At 51.0% G+C, this 14,657-nt stretch overlaps 3 non-coding genes across 3 annotated transcripts; 1 reads left to right on the top strand and 2 right to left on the bottom strand.

Annotated features, from left to right (window-relative positions):
- Nucleotides 1–9: 9 nt before the first annotated feature.
- Nucleotides 10–81, bottom strand: TRNAA-AGC (transfer RNA alanine (anticodon AGC)). The gene has a single exon. It is a non-coding gene; the product is annotated as a tRNA-Ala (tRNA).
- Nucleotides 82–9,368: 9,287 nt separating this feature from the next.
- TRNAA-CGC (transfer RNA alanine (anticodon CGC)) lies at nucleotides 9,369–9,440 on the top strand. Its single transcript has one exon. It is a non-coding gene; the product is annotated as a tRNA-Ala (tRNA).
- Nucleotides 9,441–13,168: 3,728 nt separating this feature from the next.
- Nucleotides 13,169–13,241, bottom strand: TRNAK-UUU (transfer RNA lysine (anticodon UUU)). The gene has a single exon. It is a non-coding gene; the product is annotated as a tRNA-Lys (tRNA).
- Between the last annotated feature and the right edge of the window lie 1,416 nt (nucleotides 13,242–14,657).

Raw genomic sequence — 14,657 nt, 5'->3', positions numbered from 1 at the left:
AGGGCCATGTGGAGGTGCTGGGGATTGAACCCAGGGCCTCGCGCATGCTAAGCGCGCGCTCTACCACTGAGCTACACCCCCTTCTGGTGGAGTGCCATGGTGTCCACCATACTGGTGGCGCCTATTATCTGCAGTTGCGCCAAGATTTAAGCTGACAACTCAGGACCTACTACATACAACCCTGCTGTTTCAGACGCACTAGAGAGGAGAGGTTGCACTACTCTACAATGGGGTTACGTAGGGAATATGTGTAGAGCTCAAGGAGATTTCCCAGGGGTACCTGTCAATGACCTCATGCACTGTGATTAAAAAGTCAATGAAAACTGTAATAACCTGATATAGGGAGCACTGCTAATGTGACCAAACTTTTGGCAGTGTGGATGAGCCTCACTCGGCCAGCTGGAGTGCTTGTTGATGGGAAGGAAATATGGAATAGAGGTGGAGCGGACGGCTATGATGACCAATACTCGGCAGACACAAGGACTAGAAGGGCCAGAAGCACCCCCTCTCTCCTGGCCTTCCTGGATTTGCAGCCTTATCAGTCCAAGTCTCTGTCTCTGGAGTTCCGTGTTCAAATTTCCCTCTTCCTATGAGGACACCAGTCCTATTGGGTTAGCACCCACCTAATGGCCTCATCTGCACCTGATTACATCTGCAAAGACCCTATTTCCAAATGAAGTGACATTCTGAGGTCCCAGGACGCTCATGAATTTGGAGGAAGAGGAACGTTCAAGTGAGTACAACTACCCCATAACATAAGACTAGTCACTGTAGTTATCTTTATGACCCAGAATTTGAGTAACAGGATACCAGGAAGTATTTGTTAGGACACATAGAAACATCACCAAAAGATGGCTGACTGGGATTTTGTGTTTTCTTCATGTGGAAGTTAAATATGGTTTAAAGAGGTGTGTGAGGGTGCCAGGTAAGCTGCGACATTGTTTAAGAAACAGGGCTTCCCTTCATCAAAACTCACCCAATATTAAAACAAAACAAAACAAAACCCAAACAAAGAAACCTTTTTTAGTTTAGAGAGAACGTGTCACTGAACCCCAAGTTCATCTGCCCCTGGTTTGAAAAGCTAATAGTTAAGAGACAAGATTTGACTGGAAAGGAATATGACCTTTATTCAGGAGCCCAGCAACCTGGGGAGAAGGCGGACTCTTGTCCAAAAGCCACCTCCAAGGTTTCTGCCTGGCCCAGGGATGGGGTTTTTAAGGGGACTTAGTTAATCAGTTAAGGGATGCAGTGATCTGTGGCAATTCTTGATCATGCACAGTTTTGATGGCGACAGCTACAGACATTATCTCAGGGCTCAAGGTTGTGCAAGAGGGTTTGCTTCCTTGGTGCCCAGGGTGGTGCAGGAGAGCCTGGTGATGGGTAGGAGGCTCCATTCTTTTTAGGAAAGAATTCATGATCTTGTATCAAGATACAAGGAAAGGTTTAAGTTCATCAATGACATGGGCTAAGGCCACTTGCTCAAAGTTAAAGACGATTTGGTTGGTTGGAGGAGCTGAGGCGGCTTCACGAGGAGCAGGAGTTAAAAAAGAGAGAAGAAAGAGGGAAAGGAGAAGCAAATGGAAGAGGAAGAAAAGGGAGAACTTCCGATCCAAATGGTGATTCTTTAGCACCGAGAGAAGGAATGGCAACACTAGATTTAGAAGAAGCCGCATTGTTCTGCTTAAGCTCTAGTGGTGGAGGCTTCAACAGTACTTAAATTATCGCAGCACGTTCGAGGTCTGAAGCCATCATTCCTCAGCCTCTAAAGGAGAATTATAAACCCAGACCAGAGAAATTGGTGATTAGTGAAATTTTGAAAAAAATATATTATGCACTCATTGTGTCCCTCCAAGAAGAACAAAAAACAGCAGCTGTGCACCCATTACCTTCCACTCATTGTGTTAGAGTGGGCAGTTAATTAGGCTCTAACAGGAAGCCTGGAGACCAGCACGGAGGAGGCTGTGCCCAGTCGTGGGGAGGGTCAGTGGCCTGTCCTGCCGCACTCCCCAGAAGCCCCAGCACACCAGACGGGCCCCAGATGGCAGAGCCAGGACAGGAAGCCCCTGAGCAAGTATGGAGGAGAAGGCACACGATCCTGCTTCCAAGAAATCCCCACCCCCAGGTAATGAATATTCCTCCTGCTTGTTAACAACTGTCAATAACAGATAGAAACTCCATCCCCGGGGTGCTTGGGCTCTCACTAGCTCACCTATCTCCAGAGTGTACCTTTTGCTTTAATAAACCTTCCCATCTGTGTGGCTTGTTGACCATGATGCGTGTCTGTCCTTGAATTCATTCCCCTGACAAGGCTCAGAACCTTTGAGGACTCGTTCGGGTTGGGCTGGGTGGAGGCCCCAGGACCAGGGGGCTCCCCAGTTCATGCCGCAACAATTCAATCAAAGTCTTGTATCTGCTACTTATATTGAAACAATTATTGGGTTAATCACTTGACTTAAAGTGTGAATGAAGTAGTCTCTGACCTCAAGGGGTTGGGAGTACAAAAGATTAGAAGGCAATTACATCAAAACCCACAAGAATTCTTGGTAACCTACTCTCGGGTCTTACCAGCTGTAGTGTGAAGCCATTTCATAACTACAAAGTTGAGAGAAAAAAGACCACTGGAAATAGGAGACATTTTTGTTTTGTATATGGTGGTGCTGAAGTTCTTCTTTCCCAGGAGGTATTTCCTGGGCTTTATTGATTGCAGGTGGAGAAGGCAGGCATGGTATAGAAAATAAAGCCACAAGTCAACTGTAGACAGATGACACTTGAACGTGGGTGTGGACAAGATGGTCAAGAGAGACTGGATTGGAACTGGTTTGTAGCACGAGAGAAAGAAACTGCGGAGAGGAAGAGAAAGTTCCATCTTGGGAATTTCGTGGGTGTGGCTTGAAAATAATATAAAAAGAGGTTTTAGGCCAGTGAACGGGTGTCTGGGAGAGACTGAGGCAGGTAAGGTTGTAAGAGCAGAATGGTATCATACAGTCTAGAATTTATTATCCTTTCTTTATGGATCTAGGTTGAGGTTATAGATATAGTGGGTTTAACACAACGGACTTAAAAAAATAACATCGTTTTGTTAAAGTCTTATTAAATCCAGTTGATATTTTATTTTTTTTAAGTAAGCTCTATACCCAAACACGGGGCTTGAACTCATGACCCCAAGATCAAGAGTCACATGCTCTACCAGCTGAGCCAGCCAGATGCCCCAACGGAATGGGCTTTTGGTTTCAAAAGTGAGGGTTTCGAAGAACCACAGAAAATAAGTGAAATATACATATATTTTGCAGGATGCTACAAAAAACCTGTCACTGTCAAAGATGGTTCAATGGGAGGCTGTGTTTCTGGCATATGTGAAAGTTCTGGCTTCGGTTCCTGATGGATCTAGGGCGGCTCTGTCTTCCCCTGACCCTGGAAATAGGGAATTGTCTCCTTTCTCCCCCTGTCTTGTCACAAGATCCAGTGGGTTGTTCCTACACAGGGTGATAGGCACAACATAAGAAAGAAATGAGTGTAGAGCCACAAGTAGCCACCAGATTAATCAGCTTTTCCAACCAGAGCTACCATTTTGCAATATTGCTGAAGAGAAAGGAACGTAGAAATGAGAGAGGAAAAAGAACTTCTGAACTCGCTGCGGGTCCTTGCTGTTACTATTTTAATTTTTTTTTTTTTACATTTTTATTTATTTTTGAGAGAGAGACAGGGCACGAGTGAGGGGCGGGGGAAAGAGAGAGGGAGACACAGAATCTGAAGCAGGCTCCAGGCTCCAAGCTGTCAGCAAGGAGCCTGACGTGGGGCTGGAACTGACTGAGCCACCCAGGTGCCCCCTTGCTGTTACTATTTTAATCTATGCAAACTTCATTGCAGACTTGATCGCTGGGGTCAGACATCTCGACCCTGAGTTGGTCATCCATATTAGTGACTTAGGTGGGCATTAGTGGCAGGAAGCATGACACTTCTTTTCACTGTAGAGCCTACTACATCTAAGTAACAATTTATAGAGGTTTCAGAAGGCTCTAATCTCTGAGTCGGGAACTCTGTAGATATCTCTTATCCTAAGGATGAGGATCCTAAGGATCCTAAGGCCCTCCATGAAAAGGGGGGCCCTTGGAGACTAGGTGGTAAGATGGGCTCAAAATTATCCATTGGTATCAGAAGATAAAGGTATTGATCCAATTTCAATTGTGAGCTCTTAATTTTCTAGTTGGAATTAAACACTTTATCCATTAAGCTACATTGTTAATTCATGCCCAAGTTTCTCGATGCTAACACAAAGCCTAAAGCCACATAACGGTGTCGAGAATTTTCTGTTTCTTGCCTCTAATGCAGAAACAAATTAACCTAAAAACAACAAAAACCTAGAAGAAATCCTGTTCGTGCTTCTGTACTTACTAGCATAATACACAGTAAAACCTTGGATTGCGAGTAACTTGTTCTGTGAATGTTCTGCAAGGTAAGAAAACATTTCTAATATGTTTTAACTTGATAAACAAGCGATGTCCTGGAGTATGAGTCGTCTGTGACACCAAATGTCACGTGATCCCAACTGAGCCAATGGCATGCTCTCTCTCTCTCTCTCTCTGGGATTGTGGGTGATCATCTCCCATGCTCAGATGCTGGGTCTCAGGCTGCTGTGTTTGGCAGAAATCAGTGATTTTTCAGCACGTTGGAAGGTGCCCGTAACTGGCACTAGTGTATTTTTTGTTACTTCCAAACACCTATGGACGGTCCTTTGCTTTTCCATCCAAAGTGAGCTTAGGAATCCTTTGCTTCATTTTAGGTCAGGCTGCCTGCAGATGTAGACCCTTTCCTCTGCTGCCTTATTGCCAGTTACATTAAATACAGTCTGTGACGAGTATTTTAATTATCTAAATTTAAGTATTATATTATTAATACTGTGCTGTAGTCAACATCCGTGCAAGCATATACAATGGCCCCCGTGCAGGAAAAGGTTCCATTGAACCAAGAGACAGCAGTGATTCCGTTACTGATAGTGAAAGTTGTCCTATGCAATAATCCTCCTCTCTTGTCTCCCTCACACCAGCCACCAAGGTTTTCAAAGGTAAGTGCAGGTCAATTTGTTTTTCTTTATATTTTGTATTTTCTTTATTATTTTGTATTATATTACAGTATTGTAATTAAACACCGTAATCATTTTTATATGAATATTTTTGGGTTGTGGAACGAATCATCTGAGTTTCCATTATTTCTTATGGGGAAATTCGCTTTGATATACAAGTGCTTTGGATTACAAGCATGTTTCCAGGACGACCTATGCTCAGAAACCCAGGTTTTACTGTAAGTCTGGTCAAGCCACCTAGAGGTCTTTTAAGTGAATCCCTCACTCCCCAAATCCAACATGGCTGCAAATCCTGTGTCAGTCTACACTCTTCCTTGTTCTCAAATATGTCTTTCCATTTTCATGCCTACATCCACTCTTTTGTTCACCCATCTAAATCTTGTAAGTCTCTAAAGAGGATTAGTGGGTTGCCTACATTGGAACAATGGTGTTCTCATTCTATTGCAACTCTGGCTTTGCCCCCTCAAAGTCTTGACTTCAGAAACCAGTTGAGAAGAGATGAGGCTGTATGCACAGAGATGCCCACACTATAAACACCATAGTGAGTTTCCTAAGAGAAAGCCAGGTTTCAATTAGCTTCTTCTAAGACTTAGAAATGTGTAGGGGAAAGGGAAGAGTAGCTTGAACAGGGCCTGAAATCCTGAAGTCTCGCACCAAAGACTAAACCTTCACCAACAGAGCCATACCACTCCCTAGGCAAAGAGATCATTGATGTCTAGTCAAGTGGATTTTTGCCTTGTACTTTTTCTTTATTCCAGGTTTTCATGTGGATTTTGCCCCCACTTATACCAGAGACGTTCAAGCCTGAATGCCGCAGTCAACACGCTCCCCACACAGGGACACATGGGGTTTCAGGAAAGCTGGCTTCCTGTGGTTCTTGCAGGAGCTACCTGTAGCAGAGGCTCCTGCAAGGAGGTCCCCCCCACCAGCCCGCGCATGCTCACAGTGTTCTCCAGCAGCAGCACGAGCAGCCTGGCACTGCCCAAGCCACGACAGCTCTGGACTCTACAAATCAGGTCTTCCTGTGGGACAAATGTCGTCATCACCTTCTCTTTCCCGGAGAAAGGGGACATTGCCCATTGTTTTGTATTCAGAAGATGGGGAGAAGGATGCGGTGGGCCACCTGTAGATACATCTCCTTTTGGATGATGGCACTTTTCCAGTAAGTTAACTGAATGCAATTTCTGGGTGCTTGACCTTCCAGTCTAATGGTTCCCGAACTGGCCGATTACTAGAATCACTGGGGAGACTTCAAAGTCACGGAAACTACTGATGGTTTTCCTCAACGGTGTCCAGCGCTTCTTCCACAACCTGGGGCTCTGCGTTCTATGTGATGAAGCTGAAGACTTCTCTAGGCCTCTGGAGGTTTTCCAAGGTCTTAGATTTTGCAAAGGTTTTGTAAAACCTAGTGTCCCAGCTCACATATTTGCCTCTCTGTGCTTTCTTTATTTAGGCGAGAATCTGTCCAAACAAGGCTCTGTGATAAATTGTAGCCTTTTTTTCCTTTCCTCTTCCTTCGTCTTTGTATGGGGGTCTCCTGAACTAGAGCTGAAGCATCCACTAACTGGGTCTACACCAGGGATTACTAGAGCAGTGACTGTGAAACACACTGTTCTCCACCTATGACCAAGTTTTGTGACCAATTCAGTCCTCTTCTGTCTCATCTCCCCCACAGTAGCCTAGATTTTGAGATCTGTGTTTACATCACTCATCTCGCCATGCTTTGTCTCTCTCCAAGGTTCTTACTTTATTCCACTTGTATCTTTTCTCCAACCTGGATGTAATTTCCCTGAGGTGACACGCTGCTAATCTTCTATCTGCCCCCTGCACTATCTTACCGGTTATCAAAGACCAGAAAATTAAAATTAAATTAAAAACCACCAAATCGATAAAATCACATTTAGTATGAGTTTATCGTGCATACATAATAGCTCATGAACTGGGAGCTTTCAGATGTAAAGCTGATACAAAGCTCAAGGCATGACATCACAGGATGGCTTATAACGTGAAAGTGGGGAAGCTCTTTAATTTTTAAAAATGCTTATTTATTCTTGAGAAAGAGAGACAGAGGGAGGGGCAGACACAGAATCCGAAACAGGCTCCAGGCTCCAAGCTGTCAGCACAGAGCCTGAGCAGGGCTCAAACTCACTAACGGTGAGATCATGGCCTGAGCCGAAGTCTGACGCTTAACCGACTGAGCCGCCCAGGCGCCCCGATGAAGCTGTTTAATTTTTATAGGGATTGGGTATTGCATTGATTTCCAGATGGCAGGGATTGGTTAGAAGTGATTATCTTACACCATTTTTAAGCAGGTGACTTGGTTCTTTTCAGGCATTTACAAGGGACAACCCACATTACACTCGTGTTCATGAGATAGCTGCATTCACTGTGGCTTATGTGGCTTATGTGGTCCTGTCTGCTCAGGCAATTTTCAAGTCTGGTCTCTATTTTGTATTTAATTTTAGCAGGGTCTTCCTTGCTTAGAAGTCACAACAGAAGTTGAAAGAAAAGGGAACTGGAGACAGAGGTGAATATTCCACCTGGGACTCCCCCTGGTACTTGAGCTGACCTTGGAGTCGGCTGCACTCAGGGGATCTTAGCGGCGGGATCTTTGGCCTAGCATTCAGATACCCTTCTCACTGCAGAGGGGCAAAAAAGATTCGGGCTAAGATTTTGTGACCTAGTGAAGCTAAATACAGCAAACCTTGTTCCACCAACTGTGAGATCCTAGGATAACCTGGTAGGCAGGGAAACCATCCATTGTAGAGGGTTTGCTGGAGTGTGGGGTGTACCCAGGTGCCCAGCTCGGGCTCACCTGCAGGAGAGGCTGGATGTGTTCCTGGATTCCTTCAACACAGCTTCCCTCTTTCCCCTTCAAGGTTGTGCACGTCCAAGCAGCATCAGCACAAGGAAGACCAGAAGGAGTGAGCAGGAAGAAAGACCACGCTCACTCGGGGGTCTCTGGAAAGGAGAGGAATAAGGGTGCCATCGCCCCCACGAAGAGGCTCATGCCCCTGCCCATGGCGCAGCTCACCAATGAACCGGAGAGAAAAACAAAGACCAAGGAAGAGGACGGCCCTCGCACAATGTTTGTTAAATTTCCTTCTGGGTTCTCAGTTGCACTTGTGTGAAGCTTGAGGCGCAGAAGACGTGCCCACTGATTGTCCCCTCCTTTTCCTTAGTCCAGATCAATCACCAAACGTGACAGGGTATGGACCCCAACTTCTGAGAGAGGGAGCAAGGGAAGGATTCCTCAAGGAACGCAGTGCTCGCTGAACTGTTCCGAACGCGGAAGCTATCAGTGTCCATGAAGGTGGAGGTGTGGCCGAAATACCCGGGGAGAGCCCGGGAATGAAGGTCTAAAAGTCCCAGATCTCCCATTTGGAAGGTCAGGTGTCTCCTTACGTGTCAGCTGATTGCAAACATCCAGACGCGCTCGTGTCTCCGGTAAATCTTGCAGAGAACCAAGGGGGTGGGGGCGCTTCAATTACACTTAACGTCCTCGGGTCTTGAAACGCAGATCCACCCGAAGGACATCCGTCAGCACTCCACGGGGCTCAAGTCGCTAAGCAGGCCGCCGAGCGAACGGCCTCTTGCTCGGTCTTTCCCGGACAGACCACTCCCGCTTGCTCTTCGGGGTCCAGGAGCCCCCCCCCCCCCCCCACCCCCAAGCACCCAGGGCACCACTTAGAGGCCTCCCCGCGTTCCCTGATTTTGTTCTTCCGAATGTCTGCACCCACAGCAGGCTCTCCGCTGGGTCAGCGGGTGTCCCAGGGAAGGACTTTGCCGGCTTCGCTCGGCGCCCCGACTTCGCTCGGCTGCCCCCCCGCCTGCCCTGCGCCCCGGTTCTTCCCTCCAGTGCGGAACGAAGTCACTTCGGGTAAAGCGGAGGCAGTTCTGAGGCTGTTGTTCGTACAACCCTCTGTGGACCTGACCCTCGGGAGGGGGACCCACAGGGACCGCGGCGCGGGGCGCGGGGCGCGTCCGTCGGAACGTCGGCGCTGCGGTCCGGGGTGGGGGGGAGGAGACGCGAGCTTTCCCGGCGGAGGCCACGCAGACCCTGGCCCCGAGGAGCGGGCCCGGAGCAGGTACCCGGGTGGGGGCGGGCGGCTCTCGGGTAGGCAGGGGCGCTATTCCGACCAAGCCGCTAAATGCTCTCCAGTTTGGCGAGTTTGGAAGCAGCGAAGTTCAGCCCAGTAGACTCTGCAGGCCGGTTCTTAGATGGTAAAAAAAAAAAGGAAAAATAAAAGTGCTATTTTATGAAGCAGGAGACAGGGACGCAGGCCGGGGGGGTGTAGCTCAGCGGTAGAGCGCGTGCTTCGCATGTACGAGGCCCCGGGTTCAATCCCCGGCACCTCCAGCCCGAATTTTCTCCGGCATCAGGGAATCTACAGGCTTGTTTTTCTTGTCACGCACCACCCCCGCCCCGCGCCCGCAGCAGGTGAAAGAAGGAACCCCGCCCACCACCCGACCTCCTCCACGGTCTAATGACGGACGGCGTCCGGAAAGGGCAGGACGCGCACAGGACAGGGAAGATGAAACCTGAACCCGCGTTCAGGTCCCGTTCTGTGACAGCAGGGGGTCTGACCCCACACCGCGACCCCAGGCCTCTGCGTGCCCCGCGCGCGCACCCCTGCGCGACCACCGCCGGTCGGCGCATGGCTGGGGTGCGGGGGCCGGAGCCCAAATCTGCTGGGGGGCGACCCGGAAAACACCCCGCGACCCAACCGCTGCGCTGGGGGCCGCGGACTCGGGAGAAGCCCCACTTAGGAATGGGGGGCGGATTTCCTCAGGCCTCGTCCGGGGGGTGGGGTTCCCTCGGGTCTCGGCCCCGCGCGGGGGGTTCCTTGGGCCTCGCGCCGGAAACCCCCGAACTGCGCACGCGCGCGGCTGGCACAAAATCCTCGATTGTCCGCGAGCAACCCTTCCACGCCGCTTCCACCCGCGCACGGGGTTCTCGCTCCTCAGGTGCGAGTCCCTGTCGGGGTGGCCTGCTGGACCCGAACCGCGGTCCCTGCCCTCCCGCCCCAGACCAAGTCCCCGCGGCCCCGGCCCATCCGAGTTTCCACCTGTCGCTGTCCTGGAAGTGTCCTGCCTTCTGCCCCGCTTGGCGGTCTTCTGGAAGGTCACCGCGCACTCGTGACGGATTCAGTAAGTTTGCATCACCTCAACCGGCTTCTTCAACCGTTTCTAGCACTTGTTTCTAGAACGCCAAGGAAAGTCATAAAAGGGAACACACGTGTTAAGGTCCCAGCAAGGATCGGAGAGAGAGATGAAGCCCAGAGGGGCAGTGTGTGTGTGTGTGTGTGTGTGTGTGTGTGTGTGTGTGTGTGTGTAAGAGTGGCTGTGGGCACACGGAGGGAAGGGTGGGAATAGATAGATGTGTAAGTTCCCCGTGTTTCCTGAAACAAACAAGGTGTGGGTAACAATTACAGAATTGCTTCATTTCTAAACATGATTCTACGTTGGGTGGATGTATCACAATGCGTTACATTTTCATTTTCTTTCGGGTACTAGTCGGTGTGTCACAGGGTAGGAATTCTGCAAAACCTGAGTCTCGAAACAAGCTTTGCTGTCCCCTGAGTACAAACAAAATCTCCCCTCTCCCAGGCTACGGGGCCAGGAGGGGTGAGGCTGGGCCGCTCACAGGCAAATGGAACAGACACGGGCTCAGGGGGCCCTGTTGTTACAGCAGCTGTCACCTATGTGCCCGTCACACTGTCACCTGTGTGTCCGTCACTGCCACCGCCTAGAGCACAGGCGTCCCAGGCGCCCAGACCCTCCCAGCTCAGAAACACTCTTCGGACGCCGCGTCTGTGTCAGGGCGCGAGGGTTGCTCTCAAGATTCCTTTTCAAGTGACCTGGCTGTTGTCTTCAATTTTCCTTCTGGTGATTCTTGGCAGAGACAAGAGCTGGCACTCGGTGTTTTCCCTTCCAGGAGCACCTATGTGCTTCCCGTGACTCTTCGTAACCTCCCGGGGTTAAGCTGAAGGCTCTATAGGGCCTCAGGCTCGGCACCGGGGCAGAGCTGCGAGAGCGCCTGCAGCGCTGGGACCCCGCCGGTGTCGTCTCCGAGGGAATCCACGTGCTGGGCGCGCTTTTGGGGAAATGGCTGACAGCTGGGGCCCCCCACACGGCCAGGCCACGTGACGCAGATGGCCCTCCAGGTCTGTCAGTCCCTGCGGGCTCAACCTCCGTGGTTCCGCGGGTTTCCACGCCGTCATAGCGGGGTCCCTGACGCCGCACTGCTCCCGGCTCCCACAGGCCTGCTGGAAAATGCGCAAGAAAGGGTACAAAGGGAAAAACTCAGTTGTCTCTGGAAGTCTGGGTCCAGATGGGAAGAGAAGACCGAAAATCTTCATCCACTAACGGAAACGGGGGGGGGGGGGGGGGGGGGACGACCACGAATCTGGCAGTCCTGGAACGCGATGGACTTGAACCGGATAAGAAACACCACCTGCGGGCGATGGCCGCGTCCGCGGAGAGCTGGCGTCCCGAACCGGGTTTCCACCTGTAAGGGGAAGGCAGAATGGTGACGCTGAAGTGACGGAGCCCTGAGCGCCGGACCGGGACGGACACGGCGGGGGGGGTTAGGAATTTCTGGAAAACAGAAGAACGGCTGCTTGAAGCTGGTTTTGGAGCCTGGGGTTCCTGCTTCAAGGGTCTTTCTGCGGCGGTCGGCTGGCGCCGGGTCCCACTGATCCGTCGAGAAAGCGTTTCCGTTCCATCGGGGAGCCGGGCGCGGGGCGCAGGGGGAGGGCGCGGGGAACCGGGAGCACGGCGCGGGGCTCGGGGAGCGGGGAGCGGGGTCCAGGGCGCGGGGTTGACGTGAGAGCCCGTGCGGGCGGCGCGGCCACAGCCGGACCCGCGGGCGCCCGGGGGACGCTCTCCGCCTTAGGCCACCGAGTGTCGTAGTAGCCCCGCGGGGCCGCACAGAAAGATTCACTACTGAGAAGCTCCCCGGACTGAAAATGTAGCAGAGATCCGGGAAGCCCCGACTCCGAGACCTTGGGAACCCGGTAGCCGTGGACCTCGAAATTAGGAAGGCTTCCTGGGGGAGGAGGCGGAAGGAGAGAGGAGTGAGGCGTGGGTGATGCGAACGAGGGCGGAGGCGAGGCGAGGCTGCCAGCCCGTGACCTGGGGACACCGGGTCCGGGGGCCTCGACCCAGCCGGACCCGAAGATGCCCGGGAAGGTTCTGGGTCTCAGCAGAAGGAATCCAGCACAGACGCGACACAAGCAGGAACGTTTACTGAAGCGGATAGTACAGTCTGCAGATGTGAGAGCAGGGGTGTGTGTGTGTGTGTGTGTGTGTGTGTGTGTGTGTGTGTGTGTGTGTGAGAGAGAGAGAGAGAGAGAGAGAGAGAGAGAGACAGAGCGCGCGAGGACGAGCCGCCATCCCCGAGGGGTTGGGTTCCCCTCCCCCATGTTTCACCGCCGGTTGGGAACCGGGGGACAGAATGTTCAGGACTCCTCTCTTGCTCAGAGCCTCCCGTGCTGGCGCCGCCACCCGGGGCCCGTCCGTGAGACGGGGCTTCTCGGGGAGCGCGGCCCGGACGCGCCTCTGACCCCCGCTCCCGCCCCACCCCACCCCACCCCACCCCACCCCCGAGCGGCTGGGCACGGCCTCCTCCGCGCCGGCCTCCAGGCTTCCTCTTCGAGCCTAAGGAACCGCCATCCGACAAGGCGCGGAGGGTTTGCGTGCGGATGTGTACACGGGAGGATGATGTGGATAGGTGGGTGGGGGGCCCGGCCGGCTCCGCATCCTTTCTCTGCCCTCCAGGTACGAGAAAGGACCGGTGGGGCGGACACTTCTGTCCCAAGAGAAAATCCACCCGTTTTTACCCAAACTGTGGGTTTTGAGGTCGTCGGGGGCGGGGAGACCCTTTCCAAACCCACTCCCGCCTTGGTAAAGGGGACCCCATCCTCCTCAGAGGAGGCACCACTCTCCGCCTTGGTGCAGGGGTCCTCATCCGCCCCAGTCGGAGCACCACTCCCCCGCCTGGATCCAATCTGCTTGACACGGGAGGGGAGAACTGCTCAAACACTTTTTGGATGTGAGAATTCAGGGGGAAAAGGTCAACCTCTCCGCCCGAACAGGGACTTGAACCCTGGACCCTCAGATTAAAAGTCTGATGCTCTACCAGCTGAGCTACTCGGGCTCCCGTACCGGGACTCCTCTGACCGCCTAGGAAAGGTCAGGGCAGTTGCCTGATGTTGACCGTTTTTTGTTGTTGTTGTTGTTGTTGACAACGTGTCGAAAGCAGCCGCTTGCACGCGGAACTCAGGTGCCCCGTGTGGGATAAATGGGGTCCCCTTTATTAAGGCGAGGGGTGGCGCCCCGTCTGGGGCGGATGAGGTCCCCTTTACGAAGCTGTAGGAAAAGCACCTCTCCCGCTGGGTGGTACGTTGTGGTATTTCCTCCAGAAGTGAAGAGGAACTCCTGAATTCTTTCTGACAAGATGCTTCATATTTCATACTCTTCTACAATCTTTTTTCTTTCTGATATCTAAAGGCTGATACATTTTTTCTGTGAATGATCTAAGATTGTCTTCTAACCAAATCATTCACTCATAAAATGGGTGTGTTAAGATTGGAAAGAGGTTTCTGACTTTCTGCCAGTACATATTCCCTCCATAACTTCCTGCAGGCAGAAACCCGTATTTAAATTTTCCACAACCCTCGGAATCCCTTAATATTCCAGAAATTACTTTGCAATCCACTGGGGAGAGAAATTCTTGGGTTCACACACACACACACACACACACACACACACACACACACATTCAGAAGGTTGATAATATACTTTTTAAAACCATTCGAGTATGTATTTGCTTTAAAAACAAAATGTGTAACAGTAAAAAGATAAGATATGTATTTGAAAAGAGATTCAGATATATGTACTTTCAACAAGGGAAGTTATCATAAACAAGGTGAAATTCACATCTGAAAGGACACTTAGACATACATTTGAAAAGATAGCTCACAGTATATATCTTGGGGCAGTTGAAATAAAGGAAGTTTCCAAAGGAATTTTTATAGGTTAAAGTAGACTTACGGGTTCTGGGCTGGGGGTGGGGGGCGGTCAGGATAATGTTAAGCTAAGGTTCCCTTTTGCCCCCAGCAAAGTGCCATCATGGAGGCAGCTGACCTCCTAGAGGGAGGTCACTCTGCCGGTTTCAAGGACTTGCCAATGGCTGTAGGCAGTAAGGGAATTTAATTTTTCATTTGCCTTAGTTTCCCCCATCACCATGGCCAGCACTTAAACCCCTTTCCTTAGTTCTTGGGCGGCCAGGAGTGTCCGAGGAATATCACACATGTCCCACCTGGGGTGGGGGGGGGGAACGGGTGCTGTAACCTGTACGTTGCCCTCAGCTTGCCCCACACTCCCTCATCAAAGCCAGTGAGTTGTAATCTTCCATTATGGGTAAAGATGGTCCATTTAATAATTGAAGAGACAGAATTTGGGTAGTTACCTGGAGAAAAAATTGATTCCATATTCCACAGCGTTTAGCAGAATGAATTCCAAATAGTGTTTCCAGTTGTGATTCAAAAATCCAAAATTATTTAAAGAAAAA

This window comes from Herpailurus yagouaroundi, unplaced genomic scaffold, assembly GCF_014898765.1.
Source record: "Herpailurus yagouaroundi ecotype Mexico unplaced genomic scaffold, PumYag 219, whole genome shotgun sequence".
Lineage (NCBI taxonomy): Eukaryota > Metazoa > Chordata > Mammalia > Carnivora > Felidae > Herpailurus > Herpailurus yagouaroundi.
Note: the sequence above shows the minus strand (reverse complement) of the source record. Positions and strands in the feature narration are given on the sequence as shown.